General features: G+C 41.0%; 1 protein-coding gene and 1 non-coding gene across 3 annotated transcripts in view; both read right to left on the bottom strand.

Annotated features, from left to right (window-relative positions):
• Window positions 1–22,763, bottom strand: part of LOC106574555 (beta-1,3-galactosyltransferase 1) — a 120,711-nt gene that overhangs the window by 75,969 nt on the left and 21,979 nt on the right. The gene's annotated exons all lie outside the window — the stretch shown is intronic.
• trnas-aga (transfer RNA serine (anticodon AGA)) lies at window positions 3,009–3,087 on the bottom strand. Its single transcript has one exon. It is a non-coding gene; the product is annotated as a tRNA-Ser (tRNA).

Genomic DNA, 22,763 nt, shown 5'->3' with positions numbered 1-22,763 from the left:
GAGCTAAGCTAAATAGCCTACATTAGTCTAAAACAAGGGCACTAAAATCCCAGAGGGAGGGAGGGATGGGGACCACTCTGGCAGAGTCCTCATTTACTCTAGACTCACAAATTGATGTGCATTATGGGAGTTCACCCCGTGCCTAGACTGTTCCTGCCTGCTCAGTTACGGGTCTCATTTTCCAAGTTGGCTTTGCAAAAGTCCCAAATCACGAACAGCATGGGGACGTCAGAGCAGTTCATCTTAGAAAACACAACTATAATGGCTGCACAGCCAGCACACACATTTTTGCAGCCCACTGTATGCGTGTTTTACTGTTGTATCATGTATTGGACTAAATTCGGTAAAACAGTTATATTGCATCTGCTCAGTATACAGCAATAATGATATGTGACCGACCAGCTTGATTTGGCCTTATATAGCAAAATCTGAAGTGGTGTTTTTTACGTTGGATAAAAGTATATCATACACTACATACACTGCAATTGAGGAACAATGTGAAAGTAATTCTGCTTTGAAAGTTGATAAACTTGTAACCTCACTTTTGAGAAAATGGACCTTGAATGTTTTGGTACCTACTGGAGAGCTCTTCTTTGTCTGCACACATTCAGCATCATTCACACCCTCTTAAGCTTTAGCCCAACCCATCTCTGTTTTTATGTTATCAATAGCGTTGGTGACTGCAACTGTGCTGCTGGCAACGATTTAAAGATGCTTTTTTGCCAAAGTTTACTGACACCAGCCATATTCAACAGGTGTTGAGTGTTTGTAAATTCATCAGTTATTCTGCTCTCTGGCACACTCAGATGAGAGTGCTCTGATATCGGAGTAGATAGTCAGAGTGAATTTACCAGCTACGTCTATCGACAGTGGTCGCAGTGACATCCTAAACATTCTATTGAAATAGTTACTTGCATAGTGGAGTCTTTTGTTTACACAGATAGATCATACATGTAACATTAGCTAGCTTTCTGACAGAATTAGAAACGTGTAATATCTGAAAATGTAGCTAGACTCTCTTACCCGTACATAGATGGCTGTAATCCAGAGAGATGTTTTATACAACAGCCTTCTGTGTGTTGTCTTTTCGACTCCGTCTGCATATTTGCAATCAAACGCCTGAATTCTCCATCTCCTTAGCTATCATACTCTAATTCCACTGATTTCAAAACTCGATCCTCCAGAAAGTGGAGAGCAACACTTATACAGTTCTATTATGTGATATCTTTAAAAAAATCCACGTTAGAAAGGATTACCTACAAATACTGACCATCTCATATTATAGACAGAAGCGTGCAACATGGCAGATCAATCTGAACTCATCTCTCGGCATGCACAGCACACTCATTATCTCAGCCAATCATGGCTAGCGGGAAGGTTGCAGACTTTTTGTTGGCTAAACCAACAAGGCTCGTAATTTAACAATTGTATTCGTACTTACAGATGACATACAAGTTTGTTATTAAGGCACATGAAAGTTCACATGTTCCAGAAGGCATTTCTGCCCCCAAAAAATGCATTTTCATTTAAAAAAAATATGTTTACATTCAACTGGCGCTCCTGTGAAGTATTGGCGCGTGACATACGCCTAGTCTTCCCTGTGGCTCAGTTGGTAGAGTATGGTGTTTGCAACGCCAGCATGGTGTGTGCAACGCCAGGGTTGTGGGTTTGATTCCCACGGGGGGCCAGTACAACAAAAAAAAAATGTGTGAAAAGAAATGTATGCATTCACTACTGTAAGTTGCTCTGGATAAGAGCGTCTGCTAAATGACTAAAATGTAAAAAATGTAGTTTCCTGAAACGAGTCACATATAGCTAATCCTTTAGGGTTACCCACTTTATAACGTCAGCCCTAGGCACACTTAAACCTAATGAGACCGCCTACAGTTTTACAGTACAAACCATGCAAGTCTGTGCCAACACATCACTCTTCTCCAGTGCACCTCTGAATCGTTATCCAGAAACACCTCCACTCAGTCTGTGTCCCAAATGGCACCCTATTCCCAATATAGTGCACTGCCTTATGGGCCATGGTCAAAAGTAGGACACTACATAAGGAATAGGGTGACATTTGGGACACAGCCAGAGACTAGGCACCGGGCCCGTTTTCTTTGTGCAGCCTGACACAATGTCGCGAGGCTGAGAAATGTATTAGTCGCTGACAAGTGTTGTTGTTCTTCAAATGTTTTACCCAAGAAGACAGAAAATGAAGACTGAGTAGAACACTGTAGGCGCAGGAACTAAATCCCTATTTTCAAGGACTGGAATACATGCAAATAGGATTGCATTGTCTTTCGGCATCTTTCACAATAGAAACATTGGTATGTTTCTGTGCATTGTATGGAAAGACAAAGCCACTAAGCCAGTGGGTGTTTATCTACCAATGAATCAAGTCAATGTCCAAGGCCTAGGCCAGTAGCAGTGCACAGCCAGGGAGGATGCAGTACAGTAATGTTCCAATGACATTCAGGAATGGAAATCTCACCACCAGCCCTATTTCCCCTTGAATATGGAACAGGGCCATAAATGATTAGACCATTTTGAGAATAAATTAGAGAGCTTACAACTGGAATTCTAATGTCCATGTTAACCGGTTAGCCAAAGTCCATTTGACATTCACGTTTTTGAGGGTCCTCGTGTAATTCCACTTAAATGCAGCTCAACCTTTGATAATTTCTTACCCTTGTGTTCTGAGTTTTGCCAATCTAATTGGGAGAGAAAACTTCCAGTGGATGAGAAGATTGAAAATCAGATTAAAGAAAAGTAATGTAATTCAAATCACAGCCCCCCCCCCCCAGTTACATCAAGGGCTACAGGAGAGTTTTTTATTTAACTAGGTAAGTCAGTTAAGAACAAATTCTTACTTATAATGATGGCCTAGAAACAGTGGGTTAACTGTCTTGTTCAGGGGCAGTTACTTTGTCAGCTCGGGGATTCGATCTAGCAGCCTTTTGGTTACTGGCTCAAAGCTCTAAACACTAAGCTACCTGCCGCCCCAAAAACTATACCGTTGTCGGCAGGATTCAAACCTGCGCGGGAAGATCCCAATGGATTTCTAGTCCATCGCCTTAACCACTTGGCCAAAGCTGTCTGAACTTGTGAGTGTGTGTGTGTGCGTGTGTGAACAGCGTATGATTAATATGCGATCATCTGATAGCATCACTGAGGCATGAATTCACATTCACACCATTTCAAACATCATCGTGCCAGGGCCCACACAGTATCTGTCAACTGACACGTCACCGTTACATCACTACATCACAATCAGTCTTAACTCAGTGATTAACAGTCAACGAGCTGCATACCGACACTTCCAAACAACACAAGATTCGTACAGACAGGATGAGACCTCCTCTTCCGAATGCCCTTTTATGAGGAAAGCCATACAGACACCACACACACACACACAAAGCAGAAACAATCTCAGGAGGGAGATGGACAGAAAAGAAGAAGACAGGAGTGGATAGAGGAGTGGATCCAGCAGCATGCAGGCTGTGTTGTCTGTGCCTCCAGGTGGGTGCTTATCTATTCCAGGGAGATAAGAGAAAAACAAGCATGCTATCTCCCCTGAGGGCTGGCCTGTGTTGGGTGGTTAACCTCAAGAGCGCCTCGCTGCAACCCACAGCAAATGAAACCTAGAGCAAGAATGATACAGCTGAATGCTCAAACACCTTCCCTTAGCACACCTATCATCTTGAAATTAGAAATCTATGCCAATAGAGCAAAATATGTTTTGTAGGAAAAGCCATATCTTTAACATTCCAAGTAGCGAGTGGACGTTTAGCACCTTTCTGCACTGAATATAAGAGGTATGGAAAGATGATGTATGAACAGAGGGATGGATCAGTTGAAAGACTGGCATTTTCATACCGCAAGAACATTCCTGGTTGGATGAAGGTTTGATCAAAATAAAAAAATAGAGGTAAAACAATGGATTATGCAAGACTAAGAATGACCGTATGGATCTCTTACCAAGGAACATTGTACTATTTCTATATTATTAGCATATCATTATCGCCTCATTTTACAATGTTTCGAGATACAGTAAGTCCTGCAGCAAGTATTGGGAATAATAGAGTAATTTCTGCCCATTCCAGTGCCGTTTAGCTGACAGAAAATGTCACCCTGGAGTCTCCTGTCAGAATACCCTGGTGATTCCACCGTGTAGGACTCAGTCCCCCATCCTCATTTCCATTTTGCCTGGACTACAGACAGTAAGTAACTAAATAAAATCCTTTTTTTTCCTGAAAAACACTGGGTTTTATGAAATTCTGCCAGCCTGCCTACACATTTCCCTTCTCTAGAGTGTATTTACATAAAAGAGCTGCCCCACCCCTCTCCTTCTAAATAGGAGACGCTAGCTACATCAGTGTGAGTTCTGGGTTTGATGCTGCCGGCTGCTAGAAGCCCATCGCTCATAATTCCTGTGTTTAGCTATCGCTGGGTCTCGCCTACCACTGAGCTCAGACCAGTCTTTGCATGTGTCTTAAATTGTACCATATTCCCTACATAGTGCATTACTTTTCCATATATAGTGCATGACCTCTGGTCAAAAGTAGTGCACTAAATAGGGAATAGGGGGCCATTTGGGATACATTATCATTGGCTGATATGGGAATCAGTCCAACACCAACGTTGTGGTCTCCCAAGTGCCGATACTACAGTCATGGCCAAAATTTTGAGAATGACACAAATATCAATTTTCACAAAGTCTGCTGCCTCAGTTTGTATGATGGCAATTTGCATATACTCCAGAATGTTATGAAGAGTGATCAGATGAATTGCAATTAATTGCAAAGTCCCTCTTTGCCATGCAAATGAATTGAATCCCCCCCCCAAAAAAATTCCACTGCATTTCAGCCCTGCCACAAAAGGACCAGCTGCCATCATGTCAGTGATTCTCTCGTTAACACAGGTGTGAGTGTTGACGAGGAGGGTGGAGATCACTCTTGACATGCTGATTGAGTTCGAATAACAGACTGGAAGCTTCAAAAGGAGGGTGGTGCTTAGAATCATTGTTCTTCCTCTGTCAACCATGGTTACCTGCAAGGAAACACGTGCCGTCATAATTGCTTTGCACAAAAAGGGCTTCACAGGCAAGGATATTGCTGGCAGTAAGATTGCACCTAAATCAACCATTTATCGGATCATCAAGAACTTCAAGGAGAGCGGTTCAATTGTTGTGAAGAAGGCTTCAGGGCGCCCAAAAAAGTCCAGCAAGCGCCAGGACCATCTCCTAAAGTTGATTCAGCTGTGGGATCGGGACACCAGCAGTACAGAGCTTGCTCAGGAATGGCAGCAGGCAGGTGTGAGTGCACCTGCAAAAGGTACAGGGATTGGACTGCTGAGGACAGGGGTAAAGTAATTTTCTCTGATGAATCCCCTTTCCGATTGTTTGGAGCATCCGGAAAAAAGCTTGTCCGGAGAAGACAAGGTGAGCGCTACCATCAGTCCTGTGTCATGCCAACAGTAAAGCATCCTGAGACCATTCATGTGTGGGGTTGCTTCTCAGCCAAGGGAGTGGGCTCACTCACAATTTTGCCTAAGAACACAGCCATGAATAAAGAATGGTACCAACACGTCCTCCGAGAGCAACTTCTCCCAACCATCCAGGAACAGTTTGGTGACGAACAATGCCTTTTCCAGCATGATGGAGCACCTTGCCATAAGGCAAAAGTGATAACTAAATGGCTCAGGGAACAAAACATTGATATTTTGGGTCCAAGGCCAGGAAACTGCCCAGACCTTAATCCCATTGAGAACTTGTGGGCAATCCTCAAGAGGCGGATGGACAAACAAAAACCCACAAATTCTGACAAACTCCAAGCATTGATTATGCAAGAATGGGCTGCCATCAGTCAGGATGTGGCCCAGAAGTTAATTGAAAGCATGCCAGGGTGGATTGCAGAGGTCTTGAAAAAGAACGGTCAACACTGCAAATATTGACTCTTTCCATCAACTTCATGTAATTATCAATAAAAGCCTTTTACACTTATGAAATGCTTGTAATTATACTTCAGTATTCCATAGTAACATCTGACAAAAATATCTAAAGACACTGAAGCAGCAAACTTTGTGAAAATGTATATTTGTGTCATTCTCAAAACTTTTGGCAACGACTGTATATACAGTTGAAGTCGGAAGTTCACATACACTAAGATTGGAATCATTAAAACTTGTTTTTAAACCACTCCACAAATTTCTTGTTAACAAACTATAGTTTTGGCAAGTCGGTTAGGACATCTACTTTGTGCATGACACAAGTAATTTTTCCAACAATTGTTTACGGACAGATTATTTCACTTATAATTCACTTATCACAATTCCAGTGGGTCAGAAGTTTACATACACTAAGTTGACTGTGCCTTTAAACAGCTTGGAAAATTCAAAAAATTATGTCACAGCTTTAGAAGCTTCTGATAGGCTAATTGACATAATTTGAGTCAATTGGAGGTGTACCTGTGGATGCATTTCAAGGCCTACCTTCAAACTCGGTGCCTCTTTGCTTTTCATCATTGGAAAATTAAAAGAAGTCAGCCAAGACCTCAGAAAAAAATTGTGGACCTCCACAAGTCTGGTTCATTCTTGGGAGCAATTTCCAGATGCCTGAAGGTACCACGTTCATCTGCTCAAACAATAGTACGCAAGTATAAACACCATGGGACCACGCAGCCGTCATACCGCTCAGGAAGGACGCGTTCTTAGAGATGAACATACTCTGGTGCGAAAAGTGAAAATCCATCCCAGAACAACAGCAAAGGACCTTGTGAAGATGCTGGAGGAAACAGGTACAAAAGTATCCATATCCACAGTAAAACGAATCCTATATCGACATAACCTGAAAGGCCGCTCAGCAAGGAAGAAGCCACTGCTCCAAAACCGCCATAAAAAAGCCAGACTACGGTTTGCAACTGCACATGGGGACAAAGATCGTACTTTTTGGAGAAATGTCCTCTGGTCTGATGAAACAACAGAACTGTTTGGCTATAATGACCATCATTATGTTTGGAGGAAAAAGGGGGAGGCTTGCAAGCCGAAGAACACCATCCCAACCTTGCTTTGCTGCAGGAGGGATGGTGCACTTCACAAAATAGATGGCATCATGAGGTAGGAAAATTATGTGGATATATTGAAGCAACATCTCAAGACATCAGTCAGGAAGTTAAAGCTTGGTCGCAAATGGTCTTCTAAATGGACAATGACCCTAAGCATAATTCCAAAGTTGTGGAAAAATGGCTTAAGGACAACAAAGTCAAGGTATTGGAGTGGCCATCACAAAACCCTGACCTCAATCCTATAGAAGATTTGTGGGCAGAACTGAAAAAGCGTGTGCGAGCAAGGAGGCCTACAACCCTGACTCAGTTACACCAGCTCTGTCAGGAGGAATGGGCCAAAATTCACCCAACGTATTGTGGGAAGCTTGTGGAAGGCTACCTGCAACGTTTGACCCAAGTTAAACAATTTAAAGGCAATGCTACCAAATACTAATTGAGTGTATGTAAACTTCTGACCCTCTGGGAATGTGATGAAAGAAATAAAAGCTGAAATAAATCATTCTCTCTACTATTATTCTGACATTTCACATTCTTAAAATATAGTGGTGATCCTATCTGACTTAAGACAGGGAATCTTTTACTAGGAATAAATGTCAAGAATTGTGAAAAACTGAGTTTAAATGTATTTGGCTAAGGTGTATGTAAACTTCCGTCTTCAACTGTATGTCCTATTTAAAAAACAACTGGAAATGGGGAATGCAATGTAAATGAATTCATTGTTATTGGCGAGATAACAGATGGTGGTGAGTGAAGGTATAGGGTGATGTTCTGGCTATAGGGAGCGTCTTTGTGAGGTAGGAGTGATGATGTTTGCGCCTCTCTCTCTCTCTATCTCATTTTTGTTCGAGCTTGATGTGCTTCTTATCACTCCCATACCCCACATCTGACAGTCGTTGTAGGCGAAGAAGCATCACATAGCTAATCTTTTTATCAATTGTGTATGATAATTTGTGAACGCAAAGTCAATACAGCATTGGAATTTAATCTAAGGAATCTTCAAAGACAACATCATAAGGGAGTCGGGTATGACCCAGAGGCTATAAAACAAAGTCATAATGTTATTATTTTCCCAAGTGAATAATACAATCTACATTTGACAGTCAGGGATGGTTATTACTGTAGCTTTTGCTTGTGAAAAAGACTAAGCACTTTGGGATAAAGGCGTATTAAGAAGATTACAACACTAATCTATCTCACAACATAATGAAGGAGCTGTCTTAATACAAGCCTTTCGGATCTTATGTATTTGAGTACTGCTGATTGGACAGCAGTGTATTTCACTCTCCGATACAGAATCACATGGAAAAATAATGCCTGCAAATTCCCACAAACTTCCATCCATGTAATTACAGTATTGAACATTTCCATGCGAAGGCAGCCTCCGCCATAATGTGAAATGAATACATTTCTGACACGCAAACGAGACACAAAAGATAATGTTCTTCCATGAAATTACCCGTTTAATTGTTTTTTCTGCTGTGATTCAATTCACCTTGTGAAAACAGATGCCAATGTGCCACATCTTCCTTAATTGCTTCTGTGCAATGTGTTTTTTATAGCATCCGTTCATAAAACACATTATATCACAATTATAAGCAACACTAGTGCATTTATATTTTTGTATGAGGAACTTCCCTACCATGACAGACAGCAGCTTAGAGATGAATTCTGAAAGAGCACCAAGTACGTATTTGCTCATTCCTCACACAGTCAAGTAGTATGATACCTACAAAACAGGATGGGTTCCATTGGAATAGAAACAGGAAGAAAGACAGGTTTTTTATTGAAGTAACCCCCACCTATGCAAGGAGAAGGTCTCAGGCTATGGCTGGGTGAAATGTGAGTGATTGTTCTGAAAAGTCCCTTCTTAAGGACAAAAACCACAACACAACATTAACATTGCTATCTGCTGCTGCACAGCAGCAGTAAATCCAGTCTTTCTCTCAGGCTATTGTTCCATCTATGACATCATAGCCTCAACAAAAGCTCCCAATATAAAAGAGACAAAAACAGAGAAGTAAACAAAACAAAAACATGAAGGGCTTTCTTCTGTGGAACACAATGGGACTATAACACCCCATTCGTCAATCGATGCCATCCTCCATATAAAACCCCAACAGCTTTCACGGCGAGATATCAAGCCGCTTTAAATGAGATCTGTCTGTGTTTTTAGTGGTTTTCAATTTCACAAACCCAGGCCTCAGTGTTTTCTCATAAAATGGACAGACACTCCAAGACTGTCTGTTTAGAGTCCCGTGTGTGTGTGTTTACACGTTGTGCCTGTTAGGGAACACTACTCCTCCACATCTCCGTCTGCCAGGGTCACCGTGAAAGACAGGAAAGGACTTGTACGGCAACGTCGTCATAACCAGGCCTGGGATCAATTCAAATTGCCATTATGATCACAAGAAGGGAATGAGAAAAAAAACGTATTCCATGCTTCAGAAAATCACTGTTGGAAACAAGAAGCATTGGAAATATTCAATTGGATGTTTTTGCCTAAGATCTGATTTTCACTCTCTGGAGCAGGGCTGATTTGCTTGGAAAGCAGGGCTATGATTTGCCTGCTGTCTCTAATAATGATTGTGATTGGCCTAAACAGGTACAGTCCCTGGACAGGTGGGTTTAGGCAACACATCTCCATCGATGAGGTCAGAATGCCCTCTGATTATTATCATATCATAATCACAATTAACAACCAATAAAATCATATGAAATTAGGCCTATAGCTGATATTCAGCCAGGTTCAATATATTTTTTGTAGCTGTTTACCTTGCATCAGGATCATATAGGCCTACTATTAATGATGATGACAATAATGGATTGCACATACAGTACCAGTCAAATGTTTGGACACACCTACTCATTCAAGGGTTTTTCTTTATTTTTACTTTTTTCTACATAATAGAATATTAATGAAGGAATCATAACTATGAAATGACATAAGGATTAATGTAGTAACCAAAAAAGTGTAAAAATATGAAAATATATTTTACATTTGAGATTCTTTAAAGTATTCTTTAAAGTAAACTCTTTGCCTTGATGACAGCTTTGCACACTCCTGGCATTCTCTCAACCAGCTTCATGAGGTAGTCACCTGGAATGCATTTCAATTAACAGGTGGGGAATTTCTTTCCTTCTTAATGTGTTTGAGCCAATCAGTTATGTTGTTACAAGGCAGGGGTGGTAAACAGAAGATAGCCCTATTTGGTAATTTACCAAGTCCTTATTATGTCAAGAAAAGCTCAAATAAGCAAAGAGAAATGACCGTCAATCATTACTATAAGACATGACGGTCAGTCAATACGGAACATTTCAATAACTTTGAAAGTTTCTTCAAGTGCAGTCACAAACTATCAAGCGCTATGATGAAACTGGCTATCATGAGGACCGCCACAGGAAAGGAAGACCCAGAGTTACCTCTGCTGCAGAGGATAAGTTCATTAGTTACCAGGCTCAGAAATTGCAGCCCAAATAAATGCTTCACAGAGTTCAAGTAACAGACACATCTCAATATCAACTGTTCAGAGGAGACTGCATGAATCAGGCCTTCATGGTCAAATTGCTGCAAATAAACCACTACTAAAGGACACCAATAAGAAGAAGAGACTTGCTTGGGCCAAGAAACACAAGCAATCTGTCCTTTGGCCTGATGAGTTCAAATTTGAGATTTTTGGTTCCAACTGCCGTGTCTTTGTGAGACGCAGAGTAGGTTAACGGATGATCTCCGCATGTGTGGTTCCCACCGTGAAGCATGGAGTAGAAGGTGTGATGGTGTGGGGGTCCTTTGCTGGTGACACTGTCTGTGATTTATTTAGAAGACTCTTAACCTGTTAGGGCTAGGGGGCAGCATTTGCACGTCTGGATAAAAAAAATGTACCCGATTTAATCTGGTTACTAATCCTACCCAGTAACTAGAATATGCATATACTTATTATATATGGATAGAAAACACTCTAAAGTTTCTAAAACTGTTTGAATGGTGTCTGTGAGTATAACAGAACTCATTTGGCAGGCAAAACCCTGAGACATTTTCTGACAGGAAGTGGATACCTGATGTGTTGAATTACCTTTAAACCTATCCCATTGAAAAACACAGGGGCTGAGGAATATTTTGGCACTTCCTATTGCTTCCACTAGATGTCACCAGCCTTTACAAAGTGTTTTGAGTCTTCTGGAGGGAGATCTGACCGAACAAGAGCCATGGAACGATGATGTCCCATTAGACACCTGGCGCGCGAGTTCATGTTGGGTACCCTCGTTCCAATACGTTATAAAAGAGTATGCATTCGTCCACCTTGAATATTATTCATGTTCTGGTTAAAAAAGGCCCTAATGATTTATGCTATACAACGTTTGACATGTTTGAACGAACGTAAATATATTTTTTCCCCTCGTTCATGACGAGAAGTCCGGCTGGCTTAGATCATGTGCTAACAAGACGGAGATTTTTGGACATAAATGATGAGCTTTTTTGAACAAAACTACATTCGTTATGGACCTGTGATACCTGGAAGTGACATCTGATGAAGAGAATCAAAGGTAATGGATTATTTACATAGTATTTTCGATTTTAGATCTCCCCAACATGACGTCTAGTCTGTATCGCAACGCGTATTTTTCTGGGCGCAGTGCTCAGATTATTGCAAAGTGTGATTTCCCAGTAAGGTTATTTTTAAATCTGGCAAGTTGATTGCGTTCAAGAGATGTAAATCTATAATTCTTTAAATGACAATATAATATTTTACCAATGTTTTCTAATTTTAATTATTTAATTTGTGACGCTGACTTGACTGCCGGTTATTGGAGGGAAACGATTTCCTCAACATCAATGCCATAGTAAAACGCTGTTTTTGGATATAAATATGAACTTGATAGAACTAAAAATGCATGCATTGTCTAACATAATGTCCTAGGAGTGTCATCTGTTGGAGATTGTAAAAGGTTAGTGCATCATTTTAGCTGGTTTTATGGTTTTGGTGACCCTGTCTTTGAATTGACAAAACATTACACACAACTCTTGTAAATGTACTGTCCTAACATACTCTAAATTTATGCTTTCGCCGTAAAACCTTTTTGAAATCGTAAAACGTGGTTAGATTAAGGAGATGTTTATCTTTCAAAGGGTGTAAAATAGTTGTATGTTTGAAAAATTTGAATTTTGACATTTATTTGGATTCAAATTTGCCGCTCTTGAAATGCACCTGCTGTTGATGGAGTGCACCACGGGTGGCACGCTAGCGTCCCACCTAGCCCATAGAGGTTAACTAGCATGGCTACCACAGCATTCTGCAGCGATACGCCATCTCATCTGGTTTGCCCTTAGTGGGACTATCATTTATTTTTCAACAGGATAATGACCCAAAACACACCTCCGGGCTGTGTAAGGGCTATTTGACCAAGGAGAGTGATGGAGTGCTGCATCAGATGACCTGGCTTCCACAATCACCCGACCTCAACCCAATTGAGATGGTTTGGGTTGAGTTGGACTGCAGAGTTAAGGAAAAGCAGCCATCAAGTGCTCAGCATATGTGGGAACTCCTTCAAGACTGTTGGAAAAGCATTCCTCATGAAGCTGGTTGAGAGAATGACAAGCGTGTGCAAAACTGTCATCAAGGCAAAGGGTGGCTACTTTGAAGAATGTCAAATATATTTTCATTTGTTTAACACTTTTTTGGTTACTACATGATTCCATATGAGTTGTTTCATAGTTTTAATATCTTCACTATTATTCTACAATGTAGAAAATAGTAAAAATAAAGAAAAACCCTGGATGAGTAGGTGTGTCCAAACTTTTGACTGGTACTGTTTATAGAAAATGTTTGACTATCAAAACGCATTAAATTGTATGGGGGTTGCTCACCCCATCCATCATTTATGTGAGTTTCTGAAATATCCTGCGTTTTCCCAGAATCAACCACATTTCTGAGTCCCTGGAATGAAACCATCCTCTCACAACTGTGGATTTATGAAACTAGAACCTCAACGCCAGGCTGCTGTACATTCAACAATAATATTTCTCATCTGTTTTTCACCCCCCTCATCCCATTGCCCACACTGTCCTCTAATGACACACCCTCTGGCACGTTGTACCAACATAAGGCAACTATATAACAAGGCAACAGTAAGCATGTCGCCCTCCATGAACGATGCAGCACCCCTCTTGGGCCAATCAGTGTGATTTTGTAAATGACAGATCTCTATGGCAAGACGCATCATTCACCCGAGTTTGGTTAAAATCAGGAAAGTGATGTCTGATATATCGTGTTGGTTAGCTAGACGCATATCCCTGAGTATGTGTGCCAAATTTCATCCCGGTGAGTGTGTGTACGAAGTGTAGCTATTACTTATTTACTGTGTGATAAATATACTGAATGTGTATATTCATAAATGAATCAAGCTTTCTTTTACTATCAGAAAATACATAAAAATATAAAGAAAAATAAGCTACAATGGTTTCTGTTTGTGCATGCTTCATATTGTAGACTGAATATTATTGTCTTACAAAAGATACAGTAGACTTTGCTTATGCTGGCCTTTCACGAGGCTGGCAACGCTACATAAGAGTTTACTCGATAACTGATAACTGTAATTTGATAACTGTGGCCAGTGTTGCCATCCATGCAATATGTCATTGGTGTGGGAGATGCTATTCCCCTTCACGTAAGGGAACAGTTTCCCTATCTTCTATAGTAGGGATGGGCAAGAAAAAAACGGAACAATTCATGCTGGCAGTTTTTAATATGATAACTGATGATCAATGGGCCCCACCCCGGGCGGGATTTGGACCATGCTTACTACAAGTTTAGATAGCTGGCCGCTAGACTCATTTACCAATCACATTTTCTTAGCTGACATGGGATAATTGAGTGACTGCTGACGCACAACCAAATTTCAAAATTGCAACTATTATTCTAACTCTCAACAGTAAGTTGAGACCCCGACTGTGTTCCAGTTATTTAAACAATGTATTGGTCCACAGGCCTACAAAAGGGGGGCCCAGTTGACCATCCCTGTTCTATAGCATGCACCAGCTGAGACGGGTAAACATAACCGTCAGGGCTGGCCACCTGCTCTCACCCTTTCCTACGTCTCATCCTCCGTCTCGCTCCGGGGCCTACCCGCTCTGCATGGTAGCAGCCTCATCAGCATTCACTCAGGGGAGCACCTGCTGCTGCTGATGTGGATGCTCCACCGTTATTGGATCGCTAATCTGTTCCTGGGAGTCCTTTCAGACAGGCGAACGCTGGAGGAAACGGAAATAAGCCATCTACAGGGGCCGTAATGATAAACTTTGAGCACGGCAAGGCGTGAGAATGCAACAGCGGCCCAGACACGTTTGGGTTTGTGAGGAAACAAGTAAAAAAGACAGTCGGTTGGTTGTCGGGTTGCTTGCCAGCGAGGCCCAGCGCCTTTCCGGAAGCACAGAGTTATTGCTTTTATTTGAAGACTGCTCCGGCTTTCACCCCCAATAAATCACAGCACTCGATATTGTAGCGGGGAGATGGTGGAGGAACCTGGCCTGCAAACCATCTGGTCTCCGTGTTTCACAGACTACTATGCCAATCTCCTGGAACACTGATTGCTTGATCCCGTGTGGCTCAGTTGGTAGAGCATGGTGTTTGCAACACCAGGGTTGTGGGTTCGATTCTCACGGGGGACCAGTACGGAGAAGAAAAAAAAATGTATGCATTCACTACTGTAAGTCGCTCTGAATAAGAGCGTCTGCTAAATGACTAAAATGTAAAATGTATCAATGGTGATGAATTTACTGTAGCCTAGCTACCAGCGGAGAAAAATGTATTTCTCAAATTTGTTTTCACTTTACTGTACCAAGGCTGCTCTGTAAAAACCTCCAACTGTGATTCAAAGCGATTCATTCTTGCAGTGGAAATATTTCTCATTATTTTCTTACAATGCACCTACAAATGACTGACTCTTGGAGATCCATTACATTTCCACCTACAATATTCATTAGAAACCACAAAGGATGATGCCCTTAGTATTTCTCAATTCGGTAACACTTTACTTGACACCCAGCGTCATAACACGTTATGACACGGTCATAATCATGTCATAATATGTCATAACAGCTGACATAACTTGTCATAACCTGTCATAATATGGTCATAATGCTGTCATGACACATATATTTACATCTGTTGTGACATATATTGCTTTGTTTATATGGCTGGTTATGACACCTACATTTTATTCAAATGGGTTTTTTTCCCTGCCAAGAAGTTTCCTTTTGTTTTAAAGTTTGTTTCTTAAATCCCGTGTTGTTGTTGTAATTATTTACAGTAATGTTTTCTTCCATCATATTTTAAATAACTTGTAGAAAATACACTTTATAACACTGTCATAAAGCATCACGACCATCCTGTGTCACTTTACTTGGACTAAGAAAATACACTTTATGACAATGTCAAGAAGCATTATGACCATCATAATCATATAAGCCAGATAGGCCTATCACGTACATGCCCTTATGTCAGTCATCAGTCAAAAAGAGGGTGTCTTGTCCTGCTCCTGAAATCTGCTTCTGCATTCATCCCAGTCATCAGAAACAGAGCATTGGGGTAGGTGCATATCTCACATAAATGTGTGCGCAATTACAATGATAGTTTAATATGGTCAATTTCAGAAAATATGATATAACATAAACATAATGTTGACAAGTAAACTATGGTTTAATGGAATGTTTTGCCTTGTGTAGTAGGTTTTGTGGGTTTTGACACTTTTATGTAAGTGTCATAATAACCAACAATAAAATAACGCAATATATGTCACAACAAATCTAAATATATGTGTCATGACAGTGTTATGGCAATATTATGACAGGTTATGACACGTTATGTCAGCTGTTATGACATATTATGACATGGTTATGACCGTGTTATGACGCTAGGTGTCAAGTAAAGTGTTACCCGCAATTCCTTTCTATATTGCTAGGCAGGCAATTAGTTACTTTGTCTCACTAAACCTCATCAACAGTAATGATGCAGTATAATGAAAAGAAGATGCCCCAAAAGAGATAATAATTCTAGGAGAAAGTTCATAGAGAAAGATACAATCAAACATCTAAGCGTTGAGCACAAAGCAAAAAACTAAATGTTGGATAATAAAGCAGATAGCTGTCATAAAACAGATTCTGTTTGGCCTAATGGCTGTATGTTTGGCTTTTAAACAGCAGAACCCATTGGTTCTGTGGTTATAAGAATCACAGTGTGCATACCATTTCTTTGATTCAGAGCTGTGATCAACACTGCAGAGCAGACATGGGCTGTAAAGCACTGGTGGTGTGTTTAATGGCTCTCAGTTGATGTTTCGCTGAAAAGAGTGATGCATGGATGGATCCTTGACAATGTCTCTTTTACGAGACAAAATGATGGCATGTAGCCTCCGTCCTTTTGATCTCTCTCCAACCCCTGCCAGTTTTTAATGCCACAAACTGAAATGGCCAATAAATGAATAACACTACTCTGTTGGCAGAGTACGGGGTCAATAATGGATCATTCATTATTGTTGAACAATGGTGAAGAGTAGCGCAGTGGTAAATAGCTTGTGGTAAAATGTCCAAGAGGAACAGATGGTGAATTAAAGTTGATATAAGTTGCATGATTGTGGATGGAACATTGTCAAAAGTTACAGGTTTGGGATACGGATATACTGCTACTCTCAGAATTGGTCGTTTAAGCAGGAGTCTAAGTACAGTATGGAAAGAGAGAAATAAGAATTGACAGAAACAATGAATGACCATGAGCAGGGCTGTTGCAGTGACCGTATTACCGCCACACCGTTTAGTCACGGTAATTAGGCTTCTTCAAGCTCTGATGCTGCTGATTGTCATTAGTAGCCTATCAAACTTGCTAGCTGGTACTCAATACTCCATTGTCCCTGTCACGTCCTGACCATAGTAAGATGTTATTTTCTATGGTGCATCATTGACTAGTATGAGTTTGTACATTTTTCTGGACAGAAGAGACACAGCGAGGAGACACAGCGAGAGACTTACCCTTTGGGTCTAGGCGGATGGACTGTCTGGCTGCGTACCATTGAGGATGGCTTTTGTGGAACATAGACTTGATCTCAACTTTAAGCATAAGAGACTTACCCTTTGGGTCTAGGCGGATGGACTGTCTGGCTGCGTACCATTGAGGATGGCTTTTGTGGAACATAGACTTGATCTCAACTTTAATCATTTAATAAAAGAGGGGGAAGAGGGGAGAGAGACAGGAAAGTGGAGAGGGGGAAGAGGAGAGACAGGAAAGAGGAGAGGGGGAAGAGGAGAGACAGGAAAGAGGAGAGGGGGAAGAGGAGAGACAGGAAAGAGGAGAGGGGGAAGAGGAGAGACAGGAAAGAGGAGAGGGGGAAGAGGAGTGACAGGGGGTGTTTTGTGTTTTTCTATGTTTTCTATTTCTATGTTTAGTTCTAGTTTTCTATTTCTATGTTGTTGTTTTTTGGGATGATCTCCAATTAGAGGCAGCTGATCCTCGTTGTCTCTAATTGGAGATCATATTTAAGTAGTGGTTTTTTTCCACCTGTGTTTGTGGGTAGTTTTATTCTGTTTAGTCTTCAGTACCTGACAGAACTGTGAGCTGATAGTTTTTTTTCTCTTTGTTATTTTGTCTTTAGTGTTTTTGAGTTTAAATAAATTTCATCATGAGCACTCAATACGCTGCGCTTTCGTCCCCTCTCTACGACAGTCGTTACAGTCCCTCTAATCAGTCTGACATCAATGCAAATGTAATCGAAAATCTAATCAAACACATAATCAGAGCCCATGAGCTTATGTTGCGCAACATTTCTATAGGCATGAACATGAACCACAGGAAAAGCGTCCTCCATCTGCTATTTACAGTTGAAGTCGGAAGTCTACATACACTTAGGTTGGAGTCATTAAAACTTGTTTTTCAACCACTCCACAAATTTCTTGTTAACAAACTATAGTTTTGGCAAGTCGGTTAGGACATCTACTTTGCATGACACAAGTAATTTTTCCAACAATATTTTACAGAAAGATTAATTGACTATCACAATTCCAGTAGCTCAGAAGTTTACATACACTAAGTTGACTGTGCCTTTAAACAGCTTGGAAAATTCCAGAAAATGATGACACGGCTTTAGAAGCTTCTGATAGGCTAATTGACATAATTTGAGTCAATTGGAGGTGTACCGGTGGATGTATTTCAAGGCCTACATTCAAACTCAGTGCCTCTTTGCTTGACATCATAGGAAAATCAAAAGAAGTCAGCCAAGACCTCCAAAATTTTTTCTAGACCACAAGTCTGGTTCATCCTTGGGAGCAATTTCCAAACGCCTGAAGGTACCACATTCATCTATACAAACAATAGTACGCAAGTATAAACACCATGGGACCATGCAGCAGCCATACCGCTCAGGAAGGAGACGCGTTCTGTTTCCTAGAGATGAACATACTTTGAGGCAAAAAGTGCAAATCAATCCCAGAACAACAGCAAAGGACCTTGTGAAAATGCTGGAGGAAACAGGTACAAAAGTATCTATATCCACAGTAAAATGAGTCCTATATCAACCTGAAAGGCCGCTCAGCAAGGAAAAAGCCACTGCTCCAAAACCGCCATAAAAAAGCCAGACTACGGTTTGCAACTGCACATGGGGACAAAGATCGTACTATTTGGAGAAATGTCCTCTGGTCTGATGAAACAAAAATAGAACTGTTTGGCCATAATGACCATCGTTATGTTTGGAGGAAAAAGGGGGAGGCTTGCTGTCACGGCTGTCGAAAGGAGTAGAGGACCAAAGTGCAGCGTGTGTGTAGTTCCACATTTTATTTAATCTGTGAAACTTTGCAATACATAAATAAACTGAATCGACAAAACAACAAACCGTGACGCAGAGGAGAAACAAACACTACTCAAAAATAATCACCCACAAAACCCAGGAAGAAAAACCCCTACTTAAGTATGATCTCCAATTAGAGACAACGAGGACCAGCTGCCTCTAATTGGAGATCATCCCAAACAAACCAACATAGAAATACAAAAACTAGAACCTAAGAACATAGAAATAGAAAAACACAAAACACCCCCTGTCACGCCCTGACCTACTCTACCATAGAAAATAACATCTTACTATGGTCAGGACGTGACACTTGCAAGCCGAAGAACACCATCCCAACTGTAAAGCACTGGGGTGGCAGCATCATGTTGTGGGGGTGCTTTGCTGCAGGAGGGACTGGTGCACTTCACAAAATAGATGGCATCATGAGGTAGGAATATTATGTGGATATATTGAAGCAACATCTCAGGACATCAGTCAGGAAGTTAAAACTTGGTCGCAAATGGGTCTTCCAAATGGACAATGACCCCAAGCATACTTCCAAAGTTGTGGCGAAATGGCTTAAGGACAATAAAGTCAAGGTATTGGAGTGGCCATCACAAAGCCCTTACCTCAATCCCATATAAACTTTGTGGGCAGAACTGAAAAAGCGTGTGCGAGCAAGGAAGCCTACAAACCTGACTCAGTTACACCAGCTCTGTCAGGAGGAATGGGCCAAAATTCACCCAACTTATTGCGTGAAGCTTGTGGAAGGTTACCTGAAACGTTTGACCCAAGTTAAACAATTTAAAGGCAATGCTACCAAATACTAATTGAGTGTATGTAAACTTCTGACCCTCTGGGAATGTGATGAAAGTAATAAAAGCTGAAATAAATAATTCTCTCTACTATTAGTCTGACATTACCCATTCTTAAAATAAAGTGGTGATCCTAACTGACCTAAGACAGGGAATTTTTACTTGGATTAAATGTCAAGAATTGTGAAATACTGAGTTTAAATGTATTTGTCTAAGGTGTATGTAAACTTCCGACTTCAACTGTAAGTGCATAGATGACATTTATTTTTCCCCGCTGCCCCAATTTTGAGACAGGTGCACGATAATGGTCCATTCTATATCAAAACAAATTTCACACATATATTATTTAGTATATGTTGTCATGACGTTGGCCTCTTTTGGTACAATTTTGTGATACTCAGAAGAGACAATATAGCCATATTACCATAAAACTGTTTATATAATAGACTCAGTTTAAGACTTGCCTCATATGGGTGTATGGAATGTATTAATAAGGATAAAGCTTTTGTAAGACATTGAGATGCTATGTACTGATGTAATGTGATAGAATTGTATTTCTGTAACCAAATCTAACTCAGTCATAGGCACGCCCCAGGGACACATACAGGACCAGGCGTCATTTGACCAGCCTGTTCGATGGGCACTATAAAACACTCCCTGATTTACATTTCTCCAGACCAGGCCTACACTCCGTGGGCACATAGGTTCTACCTTCCAATTCCTCTACTGAAAGTGAACCATACCACGTGGTTAACTTTTAGACTATTGATACCGACAGAATAAGAACAAGTCTTTGATATTAATTATTAGTCTGCAGCTAAGTAAATTATATCATCGAACGCGAAGACCAACGAAACCACCATTCTATGACGACATTAATGAATGTCGCTCTGAAAGATCCATTCTAACCGAGAGAGAGAGAGAGAGAGAACGCGGACAAAACTCCCCAACAGAACTACTCTCCAACAAGAATCAGAACGACACACTGAGCGTAAATATATATATTGATTGCAATTGTTCCCGAATGAGTGAGCCTTCAATTGTCAATGAACTCTGTGTAAACTTCTCAGCTGACCATTTATGACCCATTGTTCAACAGGCCGACCAGCCTGTTTAGCCCACAAGGGCACATTCCGATACCAATCCTTTGTTGACGATAATTACTGTTTGTATGTTTTTCTGTTAATTACTTAGTGTAGTAAATAAATGATTTTAAGACAATTGATGTATGGATGATTTTAGTAAAGACTGGGTTCGTGCAGATACAACAATTTACGACGTTTTGGAATGAGACTGGACTAGAGGTAAATACACCATTTAAACTTAGAAGATAATCGACCTATACTATAATAGAATATAATATTATAGTACAGGAAAGTTATATTAGGAAAATTATAGCTTTGTAATCTGAATATTCTCCTTGTTGCCCCGACCTCCTAGTTAATTACAATTAAACGATTAATCAGTTTAATCGCGTGATAATAATTACTGGGAGCTAATTGATAAACATATCTTCCGTTTAATGGTACCCCCAAAGACACGACAATGTTAAGACAAGATTAAATGAAGAATAGTCTGATGTGTGACAATATTAGCCTATCACTTGTGAATTATATATTATCACTTGTGAATGACGCCCAGCATAAGAAACTGCATTTTTTTTGCAACTTTTTCAAATCATAGTCGCACACCACATATAGCCTAGCCCATAGGCCTATATGTTTTGATAAGGTTTGTATCACAACTAAAGTGGCCAAATAACTTCTTGAAATAAAGCACATTAATTTGCTTTACAAGGGGTTTAGAGCCTAACTGGCATACATAACCAGCGCATGATTTTCAAGTTTGAGGAAGATAATTTTCACCATAAAAATGCACCTTTATAATAAAATCATTACATGCATCATCGCAATTGTGGTCACTTTTTATCAGTGGTGGAAATTGTACCCAACAGTCATACTTGAGTAAAATTAAAGATACCTTAAAAGAAAATGACTCAAGTAAAAGTAAAAGTCACCCAGTAAAATTCTACTTGAGTAAAAGTATTTGGTTTAAAATATACTTGTATCTAAAGTAAATGTATAAATCATGTGTCACGAGCACACCAACATTCAGACATCATTTACAAACGAAGCATGTGTGTTTAGTTAGTCCGAGAGATCAGAGGGATGACCAGGGATGTTCAGTTGATAAGTGCATGAATGTGACTGTTTTCCTGTCCTGCTAAGCATTCAAAATGTAACCAGTACTTTTGGGTGTCAAGAACAATGTGTGGAGTAAAAAGTACAATATTTTCTTAAGGAATGTAGTGAAGTAAAAGTGGAAGTAGTCAAAAATATAAATAGTAAAGTAAAGTACAGATACCCAAAAAACCTACTGGAGTAGTTTTCACACCCTGACTGACCCGCACCGTGTCCCTGTGGTCATCCCCGAAGCCGGTGTCGTCCCGCAGCGTGTCGGGAGGGGGGGGGGTACTGTCACGGGTCCCCCCGGTAATGGTGCTCATTCCGTTCACCAGCTCCGGAGGTCTATGTCACCGGACTTCTATGTGTTGTTTTGGGCTTCGTCCCCATCTTTATCATGACGTACTTTATATTGGGTGGAGAAATAAAATCCCCCCTTACGTATTCCTGTCTCCTATCATTATATAGAGTGACATAATAATCTAAATGGAGACAGTGGGAAAGGCCGAGCTGGCGACCATCGTAGAGACAGTCCAGCATCACGAGGACTGTCTCTCCAGACTCGGCAGCGCCATGGACAGCGTGCTGGCAACCATCCTGCACTTGAAGGGGAATGGCAGTCCCTCCAGTCTCCAGCACCGGCACCAGGCCACACACCACCACTACCTGCCTCCGTCCCATCTAAGGTGATCTGAATACCCCTGTCCCTCCCGGAGCGCTTTTACGGCGAGCCAGCGAGATGCAAGGGATTCCTTCTGCAATGCGATCTGTACCTCGCTCACTACGCCGAGGCCGTCTCCGGGAGAGACAGAGTTGCCACCGTCATCTCAGCACTGACCGGACGGGCCCTGTACTGGGGTGCTGCGGTCTGGGAAACGGGCGGACCCGAGGTTGAGTCCTACAAG

This window comes from Salmo salar, chromosome 16 (assembly GCF_965601325.2).
Source record: "Salmo salar chromosome 16, fSalSal1, whole genome shotgun sequence".
Classification (NCBI taxonomy): domain Eukaryota; kingdom Metazoa; phylum Chordata; class Actinopteri; order Salmoniformes; family Salmonidae; genus Salmo; species Salmo salar.
The sequence above is the reverse complement of the archived record's forward strand: the minus strand, read 5'-3'. Positions and strand labels throughout refer to the sequence as shown.